Source organism: Panthera uncia, chromosome F2, assembly GCF_023721935.1.
Source record: "Panthera uncia isolate 11264 chromosome F2, Puncia_PCG_1.0, whole genome shotgun sequence".
Lineage (NCBI taxonomy): Eukaryota > Metazoa > Chordata > Mammalia > Carnivora > Felidae > Panthera > Panthera uncia.
This window is the reverse complement of record NC_064812.1, coordinates 51520062-51539691: the sequence shown is the minus strand read 5'-3', so window position 1 is coordinate 51539691 and position 19630 is coordinate 51520062.

Below are 19630 nucleotides of genomic sequence, written 5' to 3'. Positions count from 1 at the left end.
AAAGATGACAGTTTTACTCAAATTATTTGAAAAAAATGCTGTGTGTTTTCCTGTGAGATTTCTCCAGAATTTTCAAGGAAACTTAGACAATTAATTTGAAAATATACTTGAAGGAAAATCTAGTGGTAGGTGAAGAGACTTCAAAAAACTAATGGATATAGATGGAACAAACTCCTTGAAATAGTAAGATATATAACATGAGTCATAGTAATAAAGAAATTTTGGATATATGACATATATTACATTAACAAATCATTGTAAATAATATTGATTAGTTTGTAGATAGAGCCACAATTGAAGACTACACTGAAAATATTTAAGTTTTGACCCCTACTTTACAACAACAATAACAACAACATAAACTCCAAATGGTTTAATTACTTAAACTAGAAAGGTAAAAGTATAAAGCCAATAAAACAATAATAGGAGATTATTATGAACTTGGATTATGTAACTGTTTCTTAAACAAGAAGCAAAGAGAAAAAATCAGGTTCTACCTCCAATTCAATAAACAAAATCCAGGAAACCCAAGTTTTTAAATGAAAAACTTGTGATATACACATGAATAAACATAACATAGAAGGATAAGTTGGATGGAAAACAACATGAAAGTATTTTTACTTTATTTTTAATTGCCATTGGTCTTTTTTTTTTTAATTTTATGGACAGAATTTGGATTACGCATAAAACAAGCAAGATTAAATTAATACTTGTGTTTTTGAGCATCTATACAAAAATTTTAGGTGCAAATATGGTTTATAGTAAGGAAGGAGAACATAAGTTTAGTGCAAGACACATAAATAGGGAACTAAGTGAACATAAACAATGAAATTTAGCTCAAAATATGTAGGACTTCAGGGATGATTTTCTAGAGTAGGAAGCACCTCAGCTGTGACTTAAAACAAATGTGTTATGGTAAATAAAGGAGCAAGAGCTTTCCTGGTAGAGAAAATCATGTGAGCAAAGGTAAAGAATAAAACTGCATTTTAGAGATATGGTTCTCAAATTCCTGTGCTAAGATCCCTCCGTTGCTCTAATTCCCATTCTTCATGAGGCATGCGCCATTTACCATTTCTCTTGCTTCTGTGAACTGCTCAGGAGGCTGCTAGCACATTAATTTTCTAGTTCAAGTTAGAAAGTGTAAAATATCTGTTCTCTCTCACGTAATTATAATGTGGAAATTGATACTAAAGAGTTGATTGTGTTAGAAAGCAGTGGGTTTTCTATTAAAGTTCAGAAAAAGGAAAGTAGAATCCTATGTTAATCACTAGTGCAACAGCTAAGAAGGTATTGACTGTTGTCTTCTGAGATAATGTGTCTATAGAGGAAACCTCTGAGAAACTATTTGCTCCTTTAGGTCAATTTAAAGGGGTGAGAAGTTTTTGTTTGTTTTGTTGTTGTTGTTTGTTTTTTTAAATAAATTGGTAAAATGGGGGTTCCTGGCTAGCTCAGTTGGAAGAGCATGTGACTCTTGATCTCAGGGTCATGAGTTCCAGCCCTATGTTAGGTGTAGAGATTACTTAAAAAAAGTTTTTTTAGGGGCGCCTGGGTGGCTCAGTCGGTTGAGCAACCGACTTCGGCTCAGGTCACGATCTCACGGTTTGTGAATTTGAGCCCCATGTTGGGCTCTGTGCTGACAGCTCAGAGCCTGGAGCCTGCTTCAGGTTCTGTGTCTCCCTCTCTCTCTGACCCTCCCCCATTCATGCTCTGTCTCTGTCTCAAAAATAAATAAACATTAAAAAATACTTTTAAAGAAATTGGAAAATTAAAAAAGAAATAAAACTGGTTTAAATCTCAAAATTTTCTCTTCTAGGAATGCAATTCTGATGACTCATTTCTAGCAGTTTGCTTAACTATCCACTTTAACTTCTCTGCAATTAAAAGTCCAGACATACAACCTTGAATTATTTCTCTCCATACATCTGTGGCCCTTCCCACCTAATTCTTGCCATTTCTTATATTGGAATGAATGAAATCAGCCAGTTTTGCAAGCTAGAATTCTGGGCAAATTATTTTCTTACTCTCCTTTTATCAATCATAGTTTCTAATCAATCACTGTTAAATAGGCAGCCATAAATATTTCTTGAATCTGCTTTCTTTACCCATTGTAACTGCTATTTTCCACGTTCATGCAAACATCATCTCTGTCCTTGATTACAAATTTCCTGTTTGGGCTCCTAATGATAGTCATAGTCCTATCCAATCTCATCTCTACCTAGTAGCCCTTGTGGTATTTTAAATGATAAGTTTCATTTTATTTCTCTTATGGTAAAAACCTTTCAATTATTTCCCTTTGTTCTTAGGATAGATTTCAAAGTCTTCATTATACTTTAATCACCCTTCATTCATTTGCCCGTAAAGAGACAGTCATACTGAAAGTATTTGAAAAATAATATTTCTGAGCCTTAATTTTCCATCCAAAAATTAAAATGTGAGTATTGAATTATTTAAGATAGGCAAAATATTTTGAGAACTGAGTATTAATAAATGTTAGCTATGAAAAATATTTCCTAACCCTTTCAAATTTCAGTAAGATATCATTCAAAATTTTTGTACTTGCCCTATTGCAATTATATACCATATCATATATTAATTATACATGTATCACATTGCAGTGAAATTTGTAAATTTCTTGATATAAAAGCATATGCCAGTCTTCATGACTTTATAGCCATATACTACTGCAGTGTTGCCAAATGGTAGATAGAAAACAAATGTCTTGGATGTATGTAAACATGTACGTGTTGACAGATGGATGGATGTGTGTAGCTTATTAACACTTTTGTTTCTTCAGTATGTGTATATATATTATTTATTTTAAGCTCTGCAAGGGATGAAATTTTGCTTACTATTTCTTTTGAAATGGTCTTCAATCACAGAATAATGTGTGGTGTGCCAGATGAACTTGATAAATACACTACCCTCTTGGTTCATAATTATTTGTTTTATACTTCAGGACACTCTTATATTCCTTAAGGAAAATAGCCAGGGGAAAAATTTGTTATAAAAGTAAAACTCACAGGACTAAAAATTCTTCATACTGTAGAAAAGTTTTTGTGTTTTTAGTGCATTTATTGGGATAAGAATACAGGGGAAAAGTGGGGGGTTTTGGTTCGTATAAGTTGCTTTAAATGGTTTAATTGGTTCTGTATTGTAAAAGAGTAAAATTATTACAGTGATACAATAAACATCAAAAGTACTGAAGCACTTTTGCTTCTGAAATGTTGGACTAAATGTATAAATGTATTTTCTCTATTCTTTCCACCAACTACAACTAAAAACATATGAAACAAATGTAAGAAGACTGTGTAAGGTAGAAAGAAGGCACAAAGGCTAGGTATTATGGAGTTTGAGATATGACATGAAATTCATGTTGTTATTGACTGAAAATTTGTCTACTTCATATATTGAAGCCCTAACACCTAATGTGATGGTATTTGGAAATTGGGCCTTTGGGGGCACCCAAAAGAACTTATCAAATTCAACACCCAAAAAACAAATAATCCAGTTAAGAAATGGGCAGAACATGAATAGACATTTTTTCCCAAAGAAAACAGCCAGATAGCTAACAGACACATGAAAATATGCTGAACATCACTTATCATTAGGAAAATACAAATCAAAACTATGATGAGATACCACCTCATACCTAATAGAATGGTAAAATCAACAACACAAGAAACAACAGATGTCGGCAAGGATGCAGAGAAAGGGGAACTATCATTGTTGGTGGGAATGCAAACTGGTGCAGCCACTTGGGAAAACAGTATGGAGGTTCCTCAAAAAATTAAAAATAGAACTACCCTATGATCCAAGAATTGCACTACTAGGTATTTACCCAAAGGATACAAAAATGCAGATTTGAAGGGGCACATGCACACCCCAATGTTTACAGCAGCATTATCAATAATAGCCAAATTATGGAAAGAGCCCAAATGTCCATCACCTGATGAATATATAAAGAAGATGTGCTGTATATGTGTACAATGGAATGTTACTCAGCCATCAAAAGAATGAAATCTTGCCATTTGCAGTGCTGTGGATGGAACTAGAGTGCATTATGCTAAGTGAAACAAATCAGGGAAAGACAAATACCATATGATTTCTCTTATATGTGGAATTTAAGAAACAAAACAGATGAACATAGAGGAAGGGAAAAAAAGAGAGGGAAACAAGTCATAAGAGTTTCTTAACTATAGACAACAAACTGAAGGTTGATGGAAGGAGGTGGTTGGGTGATAGGTTAAATGGGTGGTAGGTGTTAAGGAAGGTACTTGTGTTGAGCACTGGGTGTTAGATGCAAGTGATGAATCACTAAATTCTACTCCTGAAACCAAAATTACACTATATGTTAACTAACTAGAATTTCAATAAAAATTTGAAAAAGAGAAAAAAATACACTGTGGTATATATGTACCATTCAATATTTTCAGCACCCACACAAAAATGGAACAACTGTAATTTGAGTGGGTGTCAAAAGCATTATGCTGACTGAAAATGACAATCTCAGGAATTCATATACCTATGGAGAGGAGCACTCATTTATACAACATTCTTGAGATGGCAAAATTGTAGAGATTAGAAACACATTAGTGGTTGCTGGAGTTGTGATGGAGACACGTGATAGATGTGACTAAAGAGGTGTAGAATGAGGGAGATCTTGGTTGGGATGGAAGAGTTTGTTATCTCAGTTGTGGTAAGGATTACAAAAACTACATATGAGATAAATTCACATAGGACTACACACACACCCACACCCACCCCCCCCACACACACACTAAACCAATATTAATTTCTTGTAAAACATTTTTGAGTATAATTGACATATATTACATCAGTTTTAAGTATACAACATAGTGATTGAGTATTTCCATACATTATACTGTGCTTATCACAAGTATATAGCCATCTGTAACCATACAACACTATTACAATACTATTGACTATATTCTCTATGCTGTGCCTTTTGTTCCCGTCACTTATCCATTCTATAACTTGGAAACCGGTATCTCCCTCTCGCCTTTACCCATTTTTCTCATCCCTTTATCCCCTCCCCTGTAGCAGCCATTAGTTCTCTGTTGTTATAGATCTGATTCTGCTTTTTGTTTATTTATTCATTTGTTTTTTAGATGTAAATATAAATTAAATCATATGGTATTTGTCTTTCTCTATTTTGCTTAGCATAATACCCTCTAGATCCATCCATGTTGTCACAAATGGCAAGATCTCATCCTGTTTTGTGACTGCATAGTATTCTTCTGTGTGTGTGTGTGTGTGTGTGTGTGTGTGTGTGTGTGTCTACACATTACATCTTCTTTACCTTAGGCTGCTTCTATATCTTGGCAAATGTAAATAGTGGTACAGTAAACTTGAGGTACATGTATTTTTTTTCAAATAAATGTTTTCATTTTCTCTTACATTTAGGTCTTTAATGTATTTTGAGTTTGTAGTTGTGTGTGGTGTTGAAAAGTGGTCCAGTTTCATTCTTTTGCATGGTGTCATCCAATTTTCCCGGTACTGTTTATTAGAGAGACTTTTTTCCTATTGTATATTCTTGCCTCCTTAGTCATAGATTAATTGACTATATGAGCATCAGTTTATTTCTGGGCTTTTTGCTCTGGTCCATTGACCTATGTTTGTTTTGGTGCTAGTACCATACTGTTTTGATTACTACTACAGCTTTGTAGGATATCTTGAAATCTGGAATTGTGATAGCTCAGCTTTTTTTTCTCAAGATTGCTTAGCTCTGCAGTATCTTTTGTGGTTCCATGCAAATTTTAGGATTATTTGTTCTAGTTTTGTGAAAAAATGTTGTTGGTATTTTGATAGGGATTGCATTGAATCTGTAGATTATTTTAGGTAGTATGGACATTTTAACACTATTAACTTTTCCAATCCATGAGCATGGAATATCTTTCCATTTGTTTGTGTCATCTTCAGTTTACAAGTCATCATCAGTGACAGTTTCATCAATGTTTATAGTTTTCAGAGTACTTTTACAGCACTGCACTGTAAAAAATCCACGTATAATTGGACCTTCGCAGTTCAAAACTGTGTTTTTCAAGGATCAACCATATAATGAAAACATGCTTACAATTTTAGATAGTACTTTATAAAGTAATATTAGCATTGAAAAAATGCAGTTTGTTTTTGGTTAGCAATGCTCATTAGAATTCTATATTTTTTGTTTGGGTTTTGGTATGATAATCAAATGAAACTCTTGCAACAGTCACTGTTTAGTAGAATTAAAATACTATAGCAAGTGAAATGAGTTTCAGAAGAAAGGTATTTTTAAGTTCTCCCAGGAGAAAAGAAATCCTTCCAAATTTTGACTTGGATAATACTCTAATGGATTCTCACATAAAATTGAATATTTGGAATATTTCCAGTTATAATCTCTAATTCACTTAATGGAACATAAAATGTTTTATCCTTATTTTAGAGGTATGGTATGGACAGTGACTAGTTCCCTATTATACATACTTGCATCTTTCTCTCTCCACACTTATGATTTTGAAGGAATGAGACACTGTTATAGCCCAAGTCAATTCAATTTGCAGAATGTTTTTTGAATCTGTTATTGTACTACATCAGTAACATCAATATCATTTTGGAATGATACACATAAGAATTTTTTCCTTGTGTCATATCTATATATGAAATACATGATTATGAATATTTTATATAATATACAAGAAATAATGAAAAATATGAAAAAGTTTTAGGACAATTCACTCCCCATCTAAGATTTATTTTTGCCTCAGAAATACTTCCTTGAGAGCTTTAACATGTTGCCTCACTTATGATTTAAGAATATAATATATATAAAATGTATTTTATATATATAAGAATATAATATATAATATATTTATAATAATAAAGTTTCATTGAGAATGTTATGAGACTATTCCATGCTATCAGTTTCTGCCTAAGTTACTATTAAGAGGACACTAAATTTATTCTTTAAAGAGTATTACATAATCTTCTATTGTCACTAATGTCATCAATGATAAAGCAAAGTTAAAATCCATTTTTAATTTTGTTTTAATGTTTATTCATTTTTGACAGCCAAAGACAAAGCACGAGTGGGGGGAGGGGCAGAGAGAGAGGGACACAGAATCTGAAGAAGGCTCCAGGTTTTGAGCTGTCAGCATAAAGCCCAATGTGGGGCCCAAACTCATGAACCATGAGAGCATGACCTGAATCGAAGTCAGATGCTTAACCAACTGAGCCACCCAGGTGCCCCGATAAAATCCATTTTGAAGCAGAAATCTGATCATAGATTTTTTCCTGCATAAAACATCTTATCTTTATCTTTCTATTATTTTAATATAATATTCTCAATTCCAGGCCTTTCATGCTTTGGCTTCTACTGGCCCTTAGACATAAGGACTGCAGAAATGAAAAATTAGAAACCCCTAATGAAACCATTATTATGGAATTTTGATGGGAATTACAGTTGAAGAGAATTAGAAAGCAAAACAGAGAAAGTATATCAGACAAGAGATTTAAAAGTATTGCAAATAGTTGTAAGATTTCCCTTTCTTTGCCTTTCTCAAAGTAAGATGTATCTTTGTTTCTCCAGATGTCTGTAACTATAGAAATATCCTAAGGCATTTCAACCAATGTACTTCTCCCATATCCTGGGACCTAAAGAAGCTAGAATAACTCAGGTTAAGACTATGGCTGCCATCGTTTAGCTATGAAGTGGATATTGTTTGGAATGTTTTCCTAAACAATATGTCTATTTAATTACTAACACAGACACTAACCAGGGAATACCCCTTGGAATCATATTTTTATATGTTAAAATTGAAATACTAAAAACTATTTTTATGTATACTGTTTTAACGAATGTTTTACAAAACAAGACGTACACAATGTATGATTAACTTCTATTAAAGTATGCCAGAGTCTAGGGGCGCCTGGGTGGCTCAGTTGGTTAAGCGTCCGACTTCGGCTCAGGTCATGATCTCATAGCTTGTGAGTTTGAGCACTGCATCAGTCTCTGTGCTGACAGCTCAGAGCCTGGAGCCTCTTCAGATTCTGTGTCTTTCTCTCTCTCTGCCCCTCTCCGCTCACACTCTCTCTCTCTCTGTCTCTCAAAAATAAATTAACATTTAAAAAAATTTTAAATATGCCAGAGTCTAAAAATATTTAAAACAATTGTGGCTGCCAATATGAAATGATTAAATTAGGGCAAAAAAAAAAAACAAAAAAACAACGAAAAAAGTGGAGAGATGAGTAAAGAAAGCAAAAGGATGAGGAGGGAGTAGAAGGTACATTGATCTGCATGTAGCTGCTGCATGTACTTGTGATATTTTAGGTCCTAGGGAGATTTTCTAAAACCTGGCTCTGAGCTCCCTCGTGTTTGCCTAATATAGTATTCCCTTATTTTTCTCAAGTTAATTTTAAATAAAATGTAGTATAACCAATTTTTTAACATAGCAAATTGATAAAACCGAAGGTCAACTTAGAGTAATTCAATATAATCCAATTTTTAAAATTAACCCAGGATTTGATAGTTTCTTCAACTCTCATAAAGTGATACTGCCTGAAATCATCTCATTAATATAAGTGTTATTATGCTATTTGAGCAAAACTATGGAGACAAGAGAAAGGATGAAGTAACCATGCAATGATGTGGATAACTTAAATATATGATTTATAGATTCAAATTCATTGCCTTAAAGTCACACCTCTCTCCATATATAACATTTGTTATCAACAAATAAAGCAGAAACTCATATTGAATCTTAAATAGTGATAAATGTAATTGCTATTATACTGCTTGGCAATTAACTCTCAATATGTAAGCAGCTCATGGAGATGACAACAATTATTAGTGTCACCAAACATAATTTCAGTTCCTCTGGCTTTAACTTAACTTGTTAGCTCCCTGCATCTGTAATCAGGTGAATGCTATTTTCTCTCACTAGAGGAATATTCTGAGAAAAAGTCAAAAGATAAATTTAGATTTCTAATAGGAATGGTCACCTAGCTCTAGTCTTTCTTGCCTTATAGCCTAAGAATTCTTGAACATTACCTAATAAATAGGTCATTACCTATGGAATCCTTTTTTAAACCTACTGTTCCTGACACTCCCTTGTTCTCTATTGCTCCCTATTTGAGGATGTGTAAATATAAAAATTTTTAAGAGAGTTACTGTTCAGTGTCCCATGTTTCCAATGTGTCCTTTGAAGTAGGATCAATATTCTAGTCATAGAATTATGGATAATTTGCCTGTGTGTTTTGGCAATATTGAGGGTTAGAGGTGGGATGGAGACCTTGTCACTGTAGGAAACACAGCATGTCTGCATAGTAAAAATGAATGAGAGTGGGAAGACTCAGATCGTTAATGGCTGATCAAATGAGGAAAAAGCAGGTTAGTATTTGATTCTAAATATGTTGCATCTGGATTGTGGTGAAAAATTGATGGAGAGGTACACATATTCATAAGTAAAGAGCAGGACAGAGTTTTGGCTTAACAAGATAGGAAAGTACACTAAGTTTCTGTTTTGTTTGTTTGTTTTCAATTTCCATCATTCTGAAATAACATCTGCCCAAGTGTGATTAGTGGCTTTAAGGGAATTGAAATCTATCTGCTATACCCAGAATTCACATAAGTTTCAGTTAAATTTTAAAGTTTAACAAACCATCCAAATCATGTATTTAGCCTACAATTTGCAGACCAGTAGTTTGGGGTGACATGGGCTGCTCTTTGAGCCTGGGCAAGTTGACTCATCAACTTGCAGTCAGTTGGTGATGGTTTATGAAGGATTTGGCTTGGATAATTATAGAACAGGGCCTCTCCACTTAGTCTCTAATCTTCCAGGAGGGTAACTCAGGCTTGTGTATGTATATGTATATGTATATGTATATGTATATGTATATGTGTATGTATATGTATATGTGTATAGTGGCAACATTTCAAGAGTAGCATGAGAAGACAAGCCCAGATGTACAACTACTTTTGAAGGTTCTGCTTTTGTCATGTTTGCTACTACATCATTAGTCAAAGCAAAGCATGAAACCAGCCTGAATTCAAAGGATGAGAGGAGATACTACTTTTTTGATGAGAAGAAATTCATTTGCTAGTATGGCTAGCAAGAGGAGGAAGTTTTATGGGCACTTTTGCAATCTATCAAAATATCATAGAGACCTCTGGTTAAACTTGGGTGAGCAATTAAATTTGACCTGTTCTCTTCCTCTAATGCTATGCATAAAACCAAAACTCCTTTATCATAAAGGTCAATCTTACATGAATATTACTTCAGGAGTACTGAGAGAGCAGATTAGCCATAGAAAATTTCCTCCATTTGCTTACTTCTTTGTCAAAAGTTAAATCATTTTGATCTATAATTAGATAAAATAATAAACATAAAATAGGAATAAATGGAGGAGGGAGAATCAATTATTGTTGATATATCCCTCAAAAATAATTAACATTTTTTAGGGAAGTTACAAGCAAAATTGTAATACTTTGGCAAACTCCTTAGAACCATCAAGAAAATAACTTGCAAGAACATTATAAAGGCAGTTTCCCAGACAGATTTCCCATTCAGTAGAGGAACATAAAAAAGGGGGGAAAAGATACCTACCCTTACAAGATAGAACAAATTCCTTTGAACTGTGCACTTGTTTTATTAGAAATGTTAACCTAACTGTGCATCTAAGCAAATAAATTGCCTACTTTTCCTCTTGCACTCATAGTCCCAGGACACCTAGGCAAAGTTTTGTTGTTGTTATTGTTGTTTTTACACCAACTTCAAAAATGTTCTTGTTCTGGGGCGCCTGGGTGGCTCAGTCGGTTAAGCGGCCGACTTCGGCTCAGGTCATGATCTCACGGTCTGTGAGTTCGAGCCCCGCGTCGGGCTCTGTGCTGACGGCTCAGAGCCTGGAGCCTGTTTCGGATTCTGTGTCTCCCTTTCTCTGACCCTCCCCTGTTCATGCTCTGTCTCTCCCTGTCTCAAAAATAAATAAAAATGTTAAAATAAAAAAAAAATTAAAAAAAAAATGGCCTTGTTCTAAGCCAGTTCTACAAGTCAGAAATCTTATATACAAAGCAGAAATTGGAGGTAGTTCCAAAGCTGGAATATCACCAATATATTATAAGTATATTGTATCTTTTAATTCCAAAATAATCTTCCAACTAGGCGAGAGGAAAAGAGAGTGAACACATGTAACCCGACTATTGGCAATAGATTTAAACACTTCTGATGATTGAAAGGAATGCATTACTCATTCCAAGAAATGTTTGCTTATGTTTTTAATTCTGTTAACTACAGACGGCCCATATGAACCAAACTTTGGCAAATCGGCTGAGGCAGAGAGTGACTCATAAATATCCACTTCTATGACTTTGTTTTCTCTAGATATAATCCTTTATTTCACTGGATTTGATGAAAATTTGTTTAGACATTTTTAGACAACTTTCCCTTAGACAGAATTTTGGGAGAAAGATCTGAGTATTTTTCTACTCAAGGGGAATTTTTTTTTTCTGAGAAAAAATTACTCTTGAAGAATAAATAAAAAACCCTATAAGTCATTTACATCTTATTGATAGTTACTCTAAGTTGCTTTATTTCTTGAACCTATGTCTCTGGAGGCTGGCTGGGTTAACTGTGTTTCTACTCATTTGAAATAACTATCATTAAAGTAAAATGTCTAATCTCAGAACCAAATGATAAGCCAACTACACAATGTACATGGCATCATGGCTGACATCATTTCTGGTGCAATGGGAAATGCTAAGGCAGTGAGGAGCCAAAAATCCTCAGAAGATGCCTACCAGATTGACTGATCCTGTCCCTTACCATGCTCAGTATAAGTGTGTATGAGATGCCGATATAAACACCAGCTCTAGTGCTATTCTGTATCTTTTCAAATCTCATTTAGACAAGTGTCTTCAGGGTTTTGTTAAATAAGTATTTCCCAAAGTATAAGACAGTACACTGATATTATTGGACATTAAATGGAAAATAAGTTTACTATTGTCATATTTTTGGAGCGTAGCAGGATTCTCACTCAGAGAGACAGGACACTAAGGCTTTTCTGTCCAGGAAGCAACTTGATTCATCGTGCCGGGCATGGGCTCAGCGGGTTCATACCTGAAAAATTGAGCATCGAGCACAGCAGGATGTAGTCTGTTATGCAATTTCTACTCCTTTGTCTCCCATATATGATGACATATAGTCTGATTGGACACAGTCCAAGTTAGAGTCATGTCAGAGCTATATATACATATATAGGAGTTGATTGGGCCATGTGGCCTTCTTTTGTCTGCAGAAGCCTCCACTACATTCCTTAGGGAAGGGCTCTACCACATTACCCCCTTAATGCTCTGACCTCAACCCCCCCACCCCCGCTTCCTTTGGTCAAAGAGCTTCATCTTGATTTAGAGGTTTATATTTCCATAACATCAAATGTGTGGCCATTTTCCTTTCGACCATTGCCTCAAGGAGGCTGGAGACAGACCATATAACCAGGGGAGCTAGGCAAGGTAGGATTAAGCAAGCCCCCCAAATCAAGAGAATAATACCTGTGAGGTTTTGAATCCCCTGAGAATTAAAACCATCCTTCAAATAACTCTCCAGGGTCCCAACATTTCCAGGTCCGGACTGGGACACCAGCAACCTTTCTCATTCAATCTGTGATCTCCTGTATGACTTTTCCCTCATCATCCATCTGTAGGCAGCATTTGCTCAGGTTAAACTTTCCACAGACTCCTTCCTCTGGAGCAAGCAAATAATCTAAAGCTAAGCAATTTTGATAGATAGCATTGTGCATTTTGTTTTGCTGCTTGGCTAGTAAGTTAAGAGCTCTGTCAGTTTCATTGGTTATAACTGTTTGCAGCCTGATTATCCAGTTTAGTATGTAAATGGGAGTGCTATAGCCCCAGGACCCATCCTCTGCCCAGGTGGCAGGGTCATAATATTGGATTATACACTCAGGAGGCCATTCATCATCTTTCCAATTGCCAATTTGTGGAGCACATCGTTTCCTTTGAGATATTATCCTTTGGTTCATTTTGCCCTCACGTGGAGGGTGGCTCTGAACTTCTAGCATTCCTTGCTTGGGAAGTATTGTGGGTTAAACAGTATATTGATTCTCTCATTGGGAGATAGAATAAGTGGTATTATTGGTCCCCAGGATCTTTTCCTGGCATGAGAAGTGGGTATGGTACAATAAGTTCCAAGCGATTCCCTGGCCTGACCTGGTTATGCAAACGCATGGGTCACATGATGGAGAATCAAGGTCTACAGAAGGGGTCCAGATTATAAGCAGCCAATACGAACAAAGCACCCTATCCACGAAAGGAAAGTGAGTGCTAACGGAAACCTCTCACCACGCTTCCAGCTGGCTGGGGCGGCCTCTGCCAATCCTATGGTGAAAAGTGGAGCAAGAATCACAATAATAGCAAGGAATACGTGGTGACAGAGTGCATCACAGTAAGGAAACAGATATAGAAAATAAGGACAGTCTCTTTGTTCCACCAGATTGTTTATTCCTCAAGCTTCTGCTGTGCATAGATTAGTCAGTTTCCTGAGTGACTAAAGCAGGGCTACAGTCTCCTAGAGCCTCTGGAGTTGCAGATTTCTTCTTTCATATGGTCAGCTTACATAACATTGATGGATCAGGAATGCACTCCCAGTTTCAAGATGCCAGCCTCGCTCTGCTGTGATGAATTCAGGGACCTCCCACTTCAGCTACCTTTACTTCAGTAGGGGTGCACAAAATGAGAGAGGGAGACACAGAACCTGAAGCAGGCTCCAGGCTCTGAGCTGTCAGCACAGAACCGATGCTGGGCTTGAACCCACAAACTGTGAGATCATGACCTGAACTGAAGTTGGACGCTTAACCGACTGAGCCACCCAGGTGCCCCAGAGTCTGTGTATATATTAACATGTAATCTTGGCACCAGTTGGAGGGCAGGGTTAGCACAATGAGCTCTGCCTTCTGTGCCGAAGTCCCCTTTGGCAGGGGTTTGGCCTCAATGACAGAAGTAAGGGTCACCACAGAGTACCCTGCAAGCATTCTCCCTCTTTCACAAAACTGCTACTGTTGGTGAAATACTCAGCATCAGGGTCCTTGAGGGGCTGGTCCCTCAAATCTGTTCCACTGGAGAACACCTCATCCATGACTTCACTGCAGTCATGATCTGGTTGACCTGGACCGACAGGCAGTAGGGTTGCCGGGTTTAGGGTCCACACTACTTCTAGATGAATATGCAGGTTTTCACATAGCATCCCCTGATATGTGATCCCGGTCAGGGCTTGATACTGAACCCACCAATGCTAAGAGGTGCCTGAAATATCTCTGAGAGGAGAATGGCTGGAAGCAGAAGCCGGGCACCGCTATAGGCTGGTTCAAGACCTGTGCCTTGTCCCCTGTACTCCATTAATGTCAGTACTGAATGTGGCACTTGGACTGTCAGTTCTTGTCCCATAGTTAACTTGTTGTAGTTAACTCTCAGATACTAAGAGGGCCATGGCTACAAGTGCCCAAAGGCAGGGTGGTCAGCCTTGGGCCACAGAGTCAAGCTACTTGAAGAGATATGCTACCAGGGTATGCCATGACCCCCACATCTGGGTGAGGACTCCCATCTTGATGCCAGTACATTTATGAATGTACAAGAAGGGCTTGGACATGTCTGGGAGCCCCAGACCAGGCATGTTGGTGAGGGCCCTTCAAAGGCCCTTTGTTGTACTTGCTCCCGTAATACAGGTTCCCACTCTCCCTACTTTGTGGCCTCATAAAGGGGTTTTGCCGAGACTGAGAAGTTAGGTATCCAGATTCTACAGAAACCTGCAGCTCCGAGAAACTCCTGAACCTGATGTTGGGTCAGTGGGACCGGAATCCAACAAACGTCCTGTTTTCTCTCCCAGCCAAGTTGGCACAGCCCCTGGGAGAGGAGAAAGCTAAGGTACTTGACTTTCTTTTTCCAATTTGGGCCTTTTTCCTTGAGACCTTATAGCCACTTTCCCATAGGAGGGTAAGGAGCTGCTGGGTTCTTTCCATGCAATCTTCCCAAGACATTCCAGCCAGCAGTAAATCATCTATGTACTGAAGGGCACAGCCATGTTGATCTGCTGGGAAGTCTCTTAGGTCTGAGGCTACTGCAGTGTTGAAAATAGTTGGGGAGTTTGTAAACCCCTGAGGCAAACAGGTCCAAGTCAAAATGGCCCTTGTCACCATTTTCAGGATTCTCCCACTGGAAGGCGAAGATCAGTTGACTCTGGGAGGCTAGGTGGATGCAGAAAAAGGCATCATTGAGGACTAAGCATGGAAAAAAGGCAGCTTTGGCAGAGATAAGACCAAAGAGAGTGTATGAGTTTGAGACCACTGGGTGCAGGGTGACAGTGGCCTGGTTTACTGTGCACAGGTCTTGAACCAGCCTATAGCAGTGCCCGGCTTCTGCTTCCAGCCATTCCCTCTCAGAGATATTTCAGGCACCTCTTAGCATTGGTGGGTTCAGTATCAAGCCCTGACCGGGATCAGACCCCCGAGGAAGTCTGACGCTGCCCTAAGCTGTATGAGGTCACCACAGAACAGCAAATCAGGACTGAACATTCACTTCAGCCCATTGGTCAGGTTGGAAGCTTTCTGCTGTCTCATTCACACACAGTCACACAGCGACTCTAACCCACTGCCCAATGCCCAGAACCCTGGAATTGTGGTTTCATTCCTGATGAAACTACTCAGGCAACTCTGGGAGGTGATCAGGCTCCCCTTCTGCCTCTTAGGGGCAGGTCTACCAAAACAAACCCGAGTTCTTACCAGTCTGATGGGTGGTACTCCCAGAGCTGGTTCCCGGGCCTCACCAGGTTCCTTTGTGCATCCGAGGTCCTTGCTCCCAGCCTGCCAGGAGGGGCTAGTCTCCTACGGATCAAGCGGTCTGCTGGCACCAGGCAAAGTCACTTCTCCTGGTCCTCCAAGGTTAGCACCCCGATGACAAAGGTGGAAATGCACTTTCCCTGAATCCTGGACAAGCCCCCCACAAAATTAACAGGAATCTCGCACAAAGACAGAACACCAAGGCTTTTCTGTCCAGGAAACAACTTTATTCATCGTGCCAGCACGGGCTCAATGGGTTCATACCCAAAAAACTGAGCCCTGAGGACAGCAGGGTATAGTCTTTTATGCAATTTCTACTTCTTTGTCTCCCATACCTGGTGACATATAGTCTGATTGGACACAGTCCAAGTTACAGAATCTTGTCAGAGCTATGTGTATGTGTTAGGTGTTGATTGGGCCACATTGCCTTCCTTTGTCTTGCAGAGGCCTCCACCACATTCCTTAGGGAGGGGCTTTACCACAGGAGGATGACTTGTTACTGCCAAATTTATCAGTAAAAATGATTTAATGGATGATATATAATTTTGAAATGGGAAAATTACAGCCAAAAGTAAAGCTATCAAAGCCTTTAGTTTAGCTCCTCTTCTCACCATCCCCAACCATGCAGTATTTCTAGGCACAAAGAGACCATATGGCAAAGACCTTTAAAATTTAACATTTGTAACATCTATGGCTAAACTACAATCTGGGAAACTGTGGTATATAAATTAATATAGCCTATTGTTAAAAATAAAAAGATACGGAAATTTAAGTTAGTGTATATCAATACTGTCCAATAGAACTCTTACTAATGATACAAATGACATGAATATATATATATATATATATGAATACAATGTCATAATTTTAAACAGTTTTCCTTCATAGTTATATGCTTAGTATCTTCAGTAGTTCTCTTGTATTCATAGAATCAACAGACTGCAAGCATCAATATGAAACCATTTCTATTCAGACTCTTATTTTTATTTTTTTAAATGTCTATTTTTGAGAGAGAGAAGGAGAGTGTGTGTGAGGACACACAAGCAGGGGAGGGACAGAGAAAGAGGGAGACAGAGGATCTGAAGCAGACTTCGTGCTGACAGCAGAGACCCCAATGTGGGGCTTGAACTCATGAACCATGAGATCAGAACCTGAGTCAAAGTTGGATGCTTAACTGACTGAGCCACCCAGGCACTCCTATTCAGACTCTTATTTTTAAGTCACTATATAGTTTTATAGAAAAAAATAAATGAAAACAATCCTTACATTTGACTTGATATTCCTAGTTACCTCTAGAAAATCTCAGGAATCACCATTTCCAGTATTTGCCTGGCACATATTAGGTATTCAATCAATATACAGATTTCCCCTGAGCTTTGAAAGTAGAGAGTTCCTATGAAACCTTTTGTAAACCTACATGGCATAAAGCAAAGAAACAATTAATTGTTAACTTATATGGAAAATTTTTTGAGTACTTGGAGGTGCCCAGGAGCTTCCAAGTTTAGTGAAATATGACTGAAAAGTTTGTATAAAGCATTCAACAAAAAAGCTTTCAGATGTTCTCATTCTTTCTGAGTGCACAATTCAACCATAGACCAATTGACTTTAGGGGGGAAAACCACTAATACTGCTCTTATCAAGCCTTGAAATATGAGCGCTGGCTAACCATTTCCTGGTTATTCACAAGCCGGAGAGCCTGGGAAAATTTTGGCCATCTGTTTCCTCTGTGAGGATTTCTTTCTTTCTTTCTTTTTTCTTGCTCCCTCTAGGGGGCCATCTGACTTGTTTAATAACTATAGTATAATTGTGGGAGGGAAGAAAACCCCTTTGCAGCCCATGAAGGTCTTCGAGTAGGGTTGTGAATGGCCGAGTAAACCAATTTCAAAATAGATAGATTTTATTTACTCGTCTTCCTCTGAGTCTTCAAGCCACTCTAATCATATTTTCCCTTCCATTTCTCTAATTAATCATCACTGGTAACAAAAAGTTCTCTATTCTTGACATTTTTTTCTCAAGTTTACTTGGTCTGTATAAACTATTCCACATTGTCATTCGCTTACTGTATTTACCATTATTTTGCCTTTGTGTCCCTGACATGGCCCTCTTGTTTTCAGCCCAACCCTTTGTTCACTCTCAATCTTGTTTCAGTATTATTTTCCTCTAATTTTTGTGTAAATTGTTGAATAAGTGTTAGAGCTTTTTTTTTCTTGTCAGTCCGTAGCTTCTCCTTAAGTATGTTGCCCAATGTATATGATGTCATATATTGCCTTATTAAGATGATTTTCATGTTTATATTTTCATCCTGATTTCTTCTCTGATATACAGACCTTTAAACTAGCTTCTCAGGTAACATTTTGAATAGGTTGACTGAAAATCACCTTATAATGAATAAGTTCCCAGGAAAAGTTCATATTTCTTCCCAAACATAAATTTTTACTTGTGTTCTCCAATCCTGTGAATGCCACCAGCATCCATCCAATCATTCAAAGCAAAGAGTAAAGAATCACCCTTGATACCCCTTGTACGACCACTCTCCATTTTTAATCTCTGACAGGTTTACCTCTCATTGACTTCTTTATGTTTTCTCCAACATAACTTTCTATTAAATGACATCACTATTTTTCCATATAGATCCAGTAGCTTCTTACCCACCTTCCTGTAATAAGACATGCTTTCCTTTAATCTTTTTGTCATGTAGCATGAAGGCTAATTTTTGATATTGTAAATCTGATCATGTTAGCTCCTTTAAGTATTTAGTGGTTTCCAGTAGCCATAAGGTGATACAGACATTTAAAATTAACTACAAATTCTGCAGAATCTGGTCATTACCTTCTTACTTGGGGTTATTTTGTACTGTCAGGCTTTTAAACAGACTGTATAACCCATTCTGAATCATGTTCTAGAGGAACTGCTAACATTGTATTTGTCCTAACTGGTATGTTTCCTAAACATAGAATACCCATGTTCTGAGAGTACCTTGCCCAATATTGGAGCTAGGAAAGAGAGGATAAGTAATTGAAATCACTTCCTTCTTTCTTAACAAAACTCAGTTGGCCTTTGTTTGTTTGTATGTTTAGGAAGTTTGAAGTTGAATGCCAAAGTTTTTTTTTTTTTTTAATGTTTATTTATTTTTGAGAGAGAGAAACAGAGCACAAGTGGGGAAGGGGCAGAGAGGGAGACACAGAATCTGAAATAGGCTCTGGTCTCTGAGCTGTCTGTACAGAGCCCGATGGAGGACTCAAACCCATGTACTGTGAGATCATAACCTGAGCCGAAGTTGGATGCTTAGCCAACTGAGCCACCTAGGTGCCCCTGAAGTTGAATGCCAAGTTTGACTTAATTATGTCTTGATTAAGCTATGTTGAAAACTGAGAAATGACTGGAAAATGTAGTTTTAACAGAGGGCAGGTTCTGATTTCCAAGAGGCATTGGAAACTACAACCAGCGTGATCTAGATCCAATCCTTAGGTTTGTAAGCTCTGGTGCTAATTTTTTTGACTAAAACACAACCCAGGTTAAATCCAGCTATTAACCTATTGTATGCCACAAGTACATGGCTAAATGTGGCTGGAGAAGGATAATTAGCTACATGATTTTTAAATTCATTCCCACTAACTTTGAGGGTGAACTTTTAATGCTGCCCAGAAACCATTTAATATATATCCACTGCAACCTTTCTTCTACCTTCCCTTATCTCATCACTTCTCAAATTCCTAACAGCTCCTTCCTCCCTTCAGTAGTCAGCCTCTTTGTTGATTATGTTTTCTATTTCTCTGAGAAAAGAAGAAACAGG